The sequence below is a fragment of the Impatiens glandulifera genome, chromosome 5 (assembly GCF_907164915.1).
Source record: "Impatiens glandulifera chromosome 5, dImpGla2.1, whole genome shotgun sequence".
In the NCBI taxonomy this organism is placed as follows: Eukaryota; Viridiplantae; Streptophyta; class Magnoliopsida; order Ericales; family Balsaminaceae; genus Impatiens; species Impatiens glandulifera.
In genome coordinates this window covers 40,907,238-40,918,873 of record NC_061866.1, presented here as the reverse complement: position 1 = coordinate 40,918,873, position 11,636 = coordinate 40,907,238, and the positions used below count along the sequence as shown (strand labels likewise).

Here is an 11,636-nt window from a genome sequence, read left to right as displayed (position 1 = left end):
AGTAATTCCTTATTTTAATATATGCCCTTAATTCCTGTAAAATAAGTGAGTAGTAAGTAATAACAATGTTATTATGCTAATGTTCAACAGGTTTCACTTGAAAAAGTTGGTAGACATATTCTATTATGTGGCAATTGTTCGAGAAAATAGTTTACTTAAAATTGGTGTTATGTCTTATGTTAAAGTTGATGATTATGTTCTCTATTAAATATCTTGTGAGTTACTTTTATTATTTTACTTGAATTTGGTGTTATATTTCATGGTACAATTGTTGTAACTCATGTTTGAACTTCATTAAATAGATAAATGTTTTGATTGCTTATGGATATTTAGTTGTTTGTTTGTATGTAATTAGTAATTCAGTTTTGATCATTACAACTGATTTATTTATAAAAATATGACAAGATTTCATTTAGTAAAAAAAAACTATTTCAATTTGTATCAATAAATTTAAGACTAAATATTTGATTATGTTTTTTTTGAAATTGATAAACTTAAAATAACTTCAATGTTAAAAATTTAATCCCAAAATATTAAACTGTTTTAATATTAAAATCAACCTATTTTAATTTATTTTAAACATGTGAATACTAGCTATATAATATAGAAAATTAATTTATAAATAATATAAAATAAAAGATAAATATATTTAATGTTGGCCGTCGAAAATGATGCGAAAACATAAATAATATATAGTATAGAAAATTAATTTATAAATAATATAAAATATATTAATATATTTAATATTAGTCGTCGAAAATTATATGGATAATTTAGTACGTCAAAAATTACGTAGATAATTTGGTGCGTCGAAAACTCCGTGGATAATTTGGTACGTCGAATATTATGTGGAAACCTAAATAATATATAATATAGAAAATTAATTTATAAATAATATAAAATAAATTAATATATTTAATATTAGTCGTCGAAAATTAAATGGATAATTTAGTACGTCGAAAATTACGTAGATAATTGGTGCGTCGAAAACTCCGTGGATAATTTGGTACGTCGAATATTATGTGGAAACCTAAATAAAATATAATATAGAAAATTAATTATAAATAATATATTTAATATTGGGCGTCGAAAATGATGTGCATAATATATTTGTCTAAACTTTCATTCGCGCCTGTCCTTTCCTCTCTTTCACTGACTTTTCCCTCTCTTCACTGATGTACTTTGTTTTCATACAGAGTGATTTTTCGATTTTTCCTTTCTTCACTGATTTTTCCCTCTCTTCATTGAATCAACATTTGGCATTGAATCAGAGTTTTTTCAATCAACATTCGGCATTGAATCAGAGTTTTTTCAATCAGCATTCAACAGTCAACATTCGAATGGTAAGCTAGCTTCAATCACTCCTTACTATTTTCATGTTTTAGAGTTTCATTGTTCGTCGGCTTTGAAGATCTAGGTTTTCATTTTATCAGCATTCGACTCGACCTTCAATCAACAACTCTAAAAGGCATCTCTAAGATCAACGATCTAACTTCATCTCTAAGATTAACAATCACGTATCGAAAAGTGTCTACCGTATTGTTAAGGTTTGGATATGGATGGTACTGTATTGCTTGATGTATAACTTATTTTATTTAACTTATTAAGACTTTGTTTGAATATGAATATCTCATTTGCTTCACTTGAGAAAATCTTTCTGTGATGAACTTCTCTTTTCTTTGTCTTGCTCATATTTCAATAAAATGGTAAAGTTGAGGGATGTGAATGAGGGAAACCGTCATAATGTCTAGAGGTTGGTGATATTGAACGCCAATTGCAGGTGTTCTCTCCGGTAATACATATCTCTTCTTCTTCCTCTTCCTTTCTTCTATTTTGAATGATATAATCTCCTCTGTTATTGTTCTCTATTTCACGCTCGTTGTAGGTTTCGTTGTTTCTTTCAGGCTTTTTTTCCTAGAATCGATCGTTCGGCTATCATTCGACAACGTCTGTAAGTTATATTTTGTCTCTTATCGCTACCTAATCAAGGATGATCATTTTAAGGCTAATTTTGTTTTTAATTTCACTAAGAAACTACGTACATGTAGGCTTTGCAACATATCAGATACCTCTTTTTGATAAATTTGTAGGAATTGTTATGATCATGTTGAATTAATCAAACATCTTGTTTTACTATGAATTAAGAATTGTAGAAATGATCATCTTTGATATAGCTTAATTTTTAACACCCATTTTCTTATTTACTGATTTACATAAAGTAAGGATAGAAAGGTTATTCAAAACCATCTAACATAGTTAATGTGTCTTTTTATCTGAATCTAGATGAGTAATTAATAAACCTATTATGAGTTAAGTTTAGTATCCAAACAAAATCTCATCCAAATACGTTTCTGGATCAAGAATTTCTGCACCCATATGAGATGACCCCACAATCTAACCATTCAAATCACCAAATATCCAAGCCTAATAATCAAGTACAAAATCATTCTAGAACAATGTGAAGTCCAAAAGGTCATCATAAAGCATGTCTATACAGCTAGGAAGTTGTTAAAATGAAACTATATTGGAGCCATTTGGATAACTAAATTACATTGTACTTATACAATCACTTAGTATGTATATGTATGAAGAAGAATGGTTGATTTGATTGAAGAAAGTGATAAAACATAGATTAGATTGGGAAAATAGGAAAATATATGTGCTTCAAGTAATCAGATCATTGAAATAAGAACACATAATAATGCTGCTATAGCCACGAAAGGAACCAAAATCCCTACTCATATCATAATACATGTAATCACTCTTTTTTAAATTTGACTGCAGTTCATAGCAGAATTGTATGTTAAATGGATCAATGGTGAATTACAGTCAATGAAATTATTATATAAGCATACCATGTTCTTGAGAAGTAAAACTCGAGTTGGCTGATTGGCGAAATTCACGCTCTTCACCTTCTTCTTATTATTATCATTAACAATAACTCCTGCTCGTTTGTCTGTCTTCTTAGCCATTAATGGAGTTATAATCATGAAAAAGTGCAATGATTCGTGTTTTTTTTAAATTGATAATATAATTTAGCATTTACATTAAGGATTTGCAGGTGCTTACATAAAGATGATGATGATTATTTATATTAGAGTAAAAGCATGCCAAATAATTCTTTACATAACTTTCTTGATTCTGCATAGTGAATTTTCTCATGTGAATTATTAAAACTTCAATTTCAGAGATTATTGTAACTTGTTTTATTTTTTCCATGAAGATTATGTCTGAAGAGAATACACAAGATACAAGAATTCCATCTTTGTCTTCATATGCACAAAGAAATGATATTTTGGAAATTCAACCTGACGGACTTAAGTAAGTGTTTCACATTTTTATAAATTTTGAATATAAATAGATTATATAAGTAATTTTCTCTCCATTGATTACACTATATTTTTTATTCAAATATAATATATTTTGTTTTTAATACTTTTGATAGCTTTTTACCGGATGTTACGAGGATATTGAACAAAATGATAACGTCTTGTTGGCAAGGTGGTCCCTACATTAATTGGAATGATGTGCCACTAGAAGTTAAAGAATTATGGTGGCATCAATTCAATGTAAGTTAATTTAATTTTGTTTTCTTATAGTAAATGAATAAAAATATGTTATAATCTATGACAGCTGCGTTTCAAATACGATGAGATTCACACATCAGAGATTCGACGAATATTCAATAGAAAAGGGGGTGAAAAGATAAGGAATGTTGTATATCATGCGAAACGATGTAACAAAAAGCCATGGTTCGTTTCTGACCAAAGTTGGAAAAATGCCAAGTACTTTCGCGACTCCTGAATACGAGTGTAAAAGTAAAAAAGAAAAAACAAGTCAGAAAGCGAATTATGAAGAATCTATGGGGTCAATATATTGTGGAGGATCCATAAGTATTCAAACACATAAAAGACAGCTGTAAGTTTGTTAATCTTTTTAATTAGTAATATTTTTTGTGAATTAAATCATATAAATATCAATTTATATTATGTTATATATTCTCTTATCTAGGAAGTGGAGTTAGGAAGGATACCAACGGTAATGGAGACTTTCATGCGTACATATCAAAAAAAGAATGGCAGCTAGAGTGTGTGATCGATTTTTTTTAAAAAAAGACTTTTGATCAACTAGTTTGAAAATTCTGGGCACTCTTTAAAAAATTTATTTTTTGAAAACATGAGGGGAATTAATTTTAATGTTGAAAAAATTTAAGTTTTAAAAACGAGGCTTTATAGACAACTCCATATCTTACCTTCCCGTCGAATCTGGGAGAGATTGTGAGTTTTTTAATGGGAAGTATGTCATAGGCCTTTTTTTAACTTTTTTCAGTATTAATTAACCTCACGACTAGAGAGTCGCCACCTAATTTCAAAAATTAGGAATTTAAGAGATGTGAGTTCGGCGTTTGGTTACGTGTGGGAAAGGGTTTCTTAGACGCTATGTCCCACAACGCCCCTAAGGTCTCTACTAATTAATTTTGGCCTTTCTTTAAACATTCTTACGCTTTACATTTTAGGATTTTCCATTTTAAGCATTTAATGAGTTTGCATGAGATAAAAAAATAAGCAAAGATAAAAGAAAACGAGAGAAAATAATTCACACATAACGTTATCCTAAAAATCAAAACTAGGCAAGTTATTAATCAAAAATTAATTGGCCTAAGTCTAGATTAATTTTTAAAAAACTTTAGTGAATTATTTAAAGGTCTAAAATTTTACTATTTTGGGGTTTTTTTATTTAAATAAAAATAATAATGAAAATAATAAAAATAATAATAAAATAATAAAATAATAATAAATAAAATAAAATAAAATAAAAAGTCCTATGTCTAAAGAAAATTCTAAGTCTAAGTTTGGGCTAAATTCAATTTTAGTTAGGATTTAATTTAATTTTTTTTTCTCTAGGATCAAACAAGCCACAAACTCTTAACTAATAAAAAAAATGTCAACAAAAAATAAACCTAAATCTAAAATGCAGAAATAAAAAAAATAAACAAACAAAAATAAAAAAATAAAAAAGTTGAAGACTGCAGCAAGCGTCGCCTGGGAAGCGTCAGAAGTCTGATTCAGCAGCAGCTGGAGCAGAGCAAGCGTCGTCTGGAAAGCGCCGAGACCCTGGGAGAAGTGCTGGAAGGCTGAAGAAACTTTGCAGAAAAATTACACTACAACAAAACATACTTTCAGCAACCCTTATATGCCAACGCATATTAAGCGTGGGTAAAAATTAAAAGAAAAAAACTTTTACCAACCCTTATACATATACTATCACCTTTATTTTATTTTTTTTTATAAAAAAACTTATAATTTAACTATTCTAAATTTTAATATTTTTTATCTTTTATTTTTAAACTTTACAAATATTTTATTTTTTAAAATTAAATTTGACTTAAAATTTTATTAACATTAAAATTTAATTATTATTTTCTATATAACATAATTTTTTTAAACATTTACAGTATTATTTATTTTTTATTACCATATGTGTTTTATTGAATTATTATTTAAATTTAATTAAATAAAAGTAAAAAATAATATAAATTAAACATTATATTATATTTAAAAATAAAATTTTAACTTATATATATTTTTTTTTAAATTAGGATTTAGTATATATTGAAAAGCCCAACACTAATTAAATTTATGTTTTTATTAGTAATCAGTATATAAAAAAGCCCAATACCATTTATTTTTTTATTAGAAATCAATATAAAATAAAATAAAAGCCCAATAACACTATTTATCTAACCTAATTAATGAGACTACTGACTGTTCATTTTCAAACCTAACTATAGTTTCAAATGGGAACATATTCCAAACTTGGCAGAGCAGCAGCTCATCGATGACCAGAAGGTCAGAACTCTCTTCTTTCCCACTATTGTTTCAAATGGGAACCTAATTTTTTTTTGTTAGGTTAAGAAAAAAATCGTTGTTCATTTCAGACTCTCTTCTTCCCCACTATTGTTCTCGCTCTCTCCCTCTCCAAATTCAGTTCAAATGGCAGATCAGCTCACCAATGATCAGATTTCCGAATTCAAGGAAGCCTTCAATCTTTTCGATAAAGATATAGATGGTAAGGTTTTTGTATATCATAGTTCCTTCATCTGCTTGTTTTCTCTTAGATCTGGATGAGTTTATTTAATTGTGCCTATTTGTTTCATGCCTGGATTCGCTTTTTTACTTGAGGCGAGTCCTCTCCTTTAATGATTTTCTTATAATACTGATATAGTGGAATGACCATAGGGACTTTCGTTTTTCTCTAGTTAAAATTGAGAATCAGACCTTGATGATTATGTGAGCTGAAACTAATCTCTTATTTCATTTTAGAAGGCTTGAATTTGATAAAGTGATCCTAATATCTTCCTTTTTAGTTAATGTTAACAAGCTGTTTATATTATATAATTCATTCTGAAATAGATATGGCTTGAATAGACTAAAGAAAGATACCTAAACTAGTAAGCCAAATTAGTGCATTTTTAAGGTCATTAGTGTAGGTTTAAAACTGCACCAGAATGATGCTGAACCAAATCATGAGTCAGACATATTCTAAACTTTTGATCCAACACTATTTTCAAAGTAATCAAAGTGTACAATCTGGAAAGTATGACTTTGAAACCGATTTTAGGAACTATATTTTGTAGAATGTAGATTGTAGCTCGAATTTTGAATAATACTATGTCATTATAACCTTTAAGATGTTAACCTAAATTCTCTGAATTGAATTATCTTTTATTAGTATGTATTGAATCTTTCCTATATAATTTGATCATTAATTTGAAACAATGATTAAGTCAAATTAGAAATAAAGAATTGAGAGATGTCTTCTTAATTTAGGACAACATTTCGATTGAATGTGAAGCAACAAAATGTCATTCTAACGACATTCTTTAGAACTCGGCCTAGGTATGGAATCAAATGTGCACAATGTTGTCCATTAGGGCTTGCCTTGATCTGCGGGTTGTGGAAGTTGCTCCTTTTATAGGTATGTTTCTGAGTTTTTCCCATTAATTTGTTTCATCTGTATTACTAAGTTTGCAGGTTTCCCAAAAGCTGACTTCAAATATTGTTTGTTTTTATTGGATTTCTCAAGTAATGTATTTATTTAGTGCAAATGACTTGGTAAGATGTTATGGTGATACTTCTTAGTTGTTTATTTAAGTAGAAAGAACGGAATGGTGAGTCTAACTTTGTGGGATTAATGACCCAAATCAATTCCCTTTTTTTTCATAATATAAAAAGTTTCATGTATATTTCAAATAGTTTCAGGATTTAAGCTCATTTGAAAAATCATTCATCGTTACTCCAGGAAACAACGATTGTTTGTACATTATTTTCTATTCAAAGGCTCTTGTACTGGAAATTGATGCATACAATGGAACAATTCTCTAGCAAAAGAATGTTGGTCCATTAAGTTCTGCAGACTTTGCTCCCAACAGTTGATTCCATTGGTGAATATCCACTACCTTCTTCCTTTATTATTTTTAAATAATATAAAAAGTTTCATGTATATTATTAAAAGTTAGGTTATCCGAGTAAAAAAGAACATTAGAGATATAAATATTTAATTTATCATCTTACAGGTTGGATCTCTTTTGGTTTACTAGATGGGTTATTTTACTCATTTTCTTCTTGGGATTCTCAAAAGGTTCTCTAAATAAGACAAATAAGATTATGTAATCCAGGTAAGCCTGTAACTTGATTGCTTGGGTTATGTTGTTTATTTAGTGTTTATTTATCTTAGACGGAGATGCAAGATAAGATTAACCATAAAATTGGAGAATATAATTACATATCAGCAATGAAACCTACAAGTGTTGTGTTGACTTTGCTTCTTGTACCTTCTGGTTTCAGTTCATTTTGCTTCTTGTACCTTCTAGTTTCATTTACTGGTCTGAAAGTTATCTTGGTAAAATTTTGGAAAAAAATATTTTTGTTTTAAGATACAAAACAATTAGTAGTTCCAAATGGGAACATTTTGAAATATCTCAAGCAGTTTTTTTTTTCTTTCAGAATGACAGAATCAGGTCAGCTTTCATCCTTAATCTTTGAGAGTGACTTGCTGCATTTTCTTGTGCTGCATTTTCGTAGGTCAGCTTTCATCCTTAATCTTTGAGAGTGACTTGCTGCATTTTCTTGTGCTGCATTTTCGTGTGGTTTACAGGATCTTCTAGTCTTCGTTAGTGCCTCAAGTGAGATACTTACCTATCTTAGAAGTTATTTTTAGTGATTCAACTTAAAGTTCTTGAAAGATTTTTGATTTCATTGCAGAGATGGTAGTCCACTTCATTGCCATAGCAAAAGTAATGAATTCTTAAAACTTGATATAAATATATTAATTCATTTATTTGGGTTAGTTTTCTAATAGCTTCTCCAAATGTTGGTTGGTTACCAAGTCAAAAACTTGAATCAAGCTATTCTCTTTCAGAGCCCAAACATGATGACATCTACACAGGTAATCCCAGGCTTGTCAATATTTCATAAGAAAAAACAGATTATTTCCAAAAACTATCTTTTATGATTTAAAAAAATTTGAATGAAATGAGCAGGAAACTGTGGTATTTCTGGTATTGAAGTCAGTAGTATTGATCCTTTTGGCAATTGGTGTTAGATTCTGTTCCACACTCTGAAAAAAAGAAGTAAAGGTGAACAAGAGCGGGAAGTTTCTGACAAAATTGGTAAATTAGAGTCTTAGAACATAACTCTGCATCCTTATTATGTGTGATATTATTCTAGTAGAGAAATTTTTTAGTGTGTGCTCAAGTGTAAAGATTGTCCATATTCAAATTGTCAAAGGATAAAAAGTACTAAGTAGTAAACTTTAAGAACTTCTCTCTCATTGGAGCTAATTACTTGAAATTAATGTATTTTATTAAGCAAATAGAACATGAGTGGTAAGTTAACATACTAATATTCTTAAATTAATTTAATTATTTAAGTCTTTTTTTATTATATTTGAAATGTTTTGGTTGAATTATTATATTTGTTTTTGTAGAAAACAATTTGGTTTGCTGGAAATGTCTCAAGCATTCAGGTTAAAGTCTAAAGATAAAAATGCAACCCAGGTATTCCAGTCTTTTATTTTTCACCTTTCGACGCTTTCATTCCAGTAAGTATAGAAAAAGTGGCAAAGATTCAAACAAAGAGGTTGGGCATTCATTGATTTTACTGAATTTTATTATTGATTAAATCAAGGAGCTGGGGAAGTGAAAGCTCATTTAGTAGACAGCAAGAAGTGGAAGCCTATCAGAGAAGCCTCTCTGTGTTGAAGCGAGATATGGCCAATAAAATGCATTTTATTGATCCGGTTCTATTCAATGCAAATGCTCATGCGCTGGAATTATAAATTACAGAGGCCGAAAAGAAAGGGAAACTTGTGACAAGTTGTAGTAAGCATAAAGAACTAAGTACAGTAAAGTTTTTGTAATATTTCCTATTTCTATTTAACAAAGTATGAATAGTTCCTTGAATTTGGTTATTCCCTATTTCTATTTAATAAAGTATGAATAGTTCCTTAGTTTGGTTAACGGGTCCTTGAATATAAGCTTTGCTAATTTTGGTGTTTTTATTTAATTTATAAAATAAATTAAAATAACATCTAAAACAAAAGTAAAACTGAAAAATAGTTTAAAATTAAAATATATACTTTTGGCGACGTTTGAAATTCATTACCAACGCTTTTTAAGCGTTGTTAAAACTTCTGACTTTCGGCAACACTTGTACCGACGCTTAAATAAGCGTGGTAAAAACTTGCGCCCACCCTGCTTTTGGCGACGCATGAATAAACGTCGGTAATATTTTTAGCGACGCTTTTAAGGGTTGCCAGATATCTTTTTAAGCGTCGCTGTAGGTCTTTTTTGTTGTAGTGTTATAATAATACAATTAAACATTTATATAAATAAAAAAAAACTTAGATCTAGGTACTTAAATTAAAAGAATAAAAAATAAACTATACAAAATAAGGCAAATTTTATATTTTTTTTTTATTTTGGTAGTGTTTTTGAAAACTTTTTCTGCTTTTTTATTTATTTATTTACATGTTATTTCTATTCTACTTATTTACATGATTAAGGTACATAAATAAAACCTACACGCCTATCAAAACAATAAATTTAAAGGAAATCATGCATAATATAAAGTACAAAGAAAATAAAAATCAAATGAAAGTAAAATTCAAATTTAAATAAACAAAAGAAAGGAAAAAGAGCTTACAAAGGGTTACTCTTTATATCCTTTCAAAAAAATGAAAACCCTAATCAAGAGACTTGTGACTCAACAAATCTAGTTGGCAGCCTAATGTGTAAAGAGAGAGAAGAAGGTGAAGATTGAAGGTCGAAAGTTCAAGTCCTTGCTAGGGTGTTAAGAGGGGTATTTATAGGCCAAGCTATGAAACCCTAGGGCCCAAAGGCCCATTTAACAAACTTGACCGTTGGAAAGAAAACTATTTTAAACATTTACAAATGTTTAAAATAATGGAGCAATCTCCACTTGACATGTCACTAAATCAAGTTTTCAATCCAATGGATTTAATCTTTATTTAATAAATGATGTAATACTTGGTCATTTTAATTTATAATTAAAAATGACCAAGCCTTCATGCTTCTCCAACGACTGAATTATTCTTCCTTTCACAACTTCTTCCTTTATTTTAGCAATCTCTTTTTTTCTTCTTTGACCTAGGATGCTTCCTTTATTTTATCTTTTTATTTTTGCACGTTATCCCTTTACACACTCTTCATCCTACAAAAATTTTTTTTTGTTAAAAACAAAAATAAACAATTTTATTTTTAATTATTCCTATTTATAAGGAACAATTCTAATTAAATAAATAAAATGCAAACTAACTTATTCAAGAAATCAAATTTCAAAGTTTAATCTAACTAATCTAACAAACAAAATATAACTAACGAAATTTTATAAAAACGCTAATATATATTTTGTAAAATATATATTTTTTTTTATTTTTAATTTTTTTTTATAAATACCCAAAGTAATTAATTAAATAAAACCTTGAATATTCTAAGTATAATAACTTCTCTAAGTGTTGTAACATAGACAAATTACTACCTTAACTTTATTAAGAATCCAAAATCAATTATTTTCAAAAACTCAATTGTTCTAAAAATAATCGTCTTTAATATAAATCGTGCAATGAGTCCGTGAATGAATTCGAGAAAATTTTATAGACTCAGATTTATGAAAAGTATAAACTATAAAATTAGGTGTGAAAAATGAGTGTCTACAGAGTGGCCCACAAGCTACTAAAGCAGCGGCATTAAATTACTTTTATATTATTTCAGTTTAAGATTGTTTAAAAAAAATGAATCATATTTGTTTTGAACAATATTATTTGTATGTATTTTTAGGAAAATTTTGTGGAGCTTAACAAAGTTAATGATAGTTGTGACGAATCTAATAAAATGACAAGCGAAGAATTATGGGTTATAGCTGTGGGTGGCCCTAAAAAAGGAAGAATATTTGACATGGGCACGGGGGCAAGCTTCTGTTTCATGAATCAAGAATCTTCATCTTTACAAATCTAAAAAAAAATTGCAGGATTAGAGGATACAATACAAGAGTTGAAGAAAAATGATGAAGAACGAAAAGAAGAAATGAAAAAAAGATGAAGAATTGATTGAGGAA

The 11,636-nt window shown here is 28.5% G+C and overlaps 2 long non-coding RNA genes across 4 annotated transcripts; both read left to right on the top strand.

The window, feature by feature from the left end:
* Positions 1-5,790: 5,790 nt before the first annotated feature.
* On the top strand, positions 5,791-8,412 carry LOC124940198. Of its 2 annotated transcripts, XR_007099445.1 has the most exons (7): positions 5,791-5,849; positions 5,939-6,069; positions 6,831-6,978; positions 7,303-7,444; positions 7,577-7,678; positions 8,007-8,185; positions 8,265-8,412. It is a non-coding gene; the product is annotated as an uncharacterized LOC124940198 (long non-coding RNA). The 2 variants fall into 2 exon arrangements; XR_007099444.1 differs by having other exon boundaries at positions 8,007-8,412.
* Positions 8,413-8,423: 11 nt separating this feature from the next.
* Positions 8,424-9,463, top strand: LOC124940199. 2 transcript variants are annotated; one of them, XR_007099447.1, is made up of 4 exons: positions 8,424-8,448; positions 8,543-8,671; positions 8,989-9,058; positions 9,189-9,463. It is a non-coding gene; the product is annotated as an uncharacterized LOC124940199 (long non-coding RNA). The 2 variants fall into 2 exon arrangements; XR_007099446.1 differs by lacking the exon at positions 8,424-8,448 and having other exon boundaries at positions 8,464-8,671.
* The last annotated feature ends 2,173 nt before the right edge of the window (positions 9,464-11,636 follow it).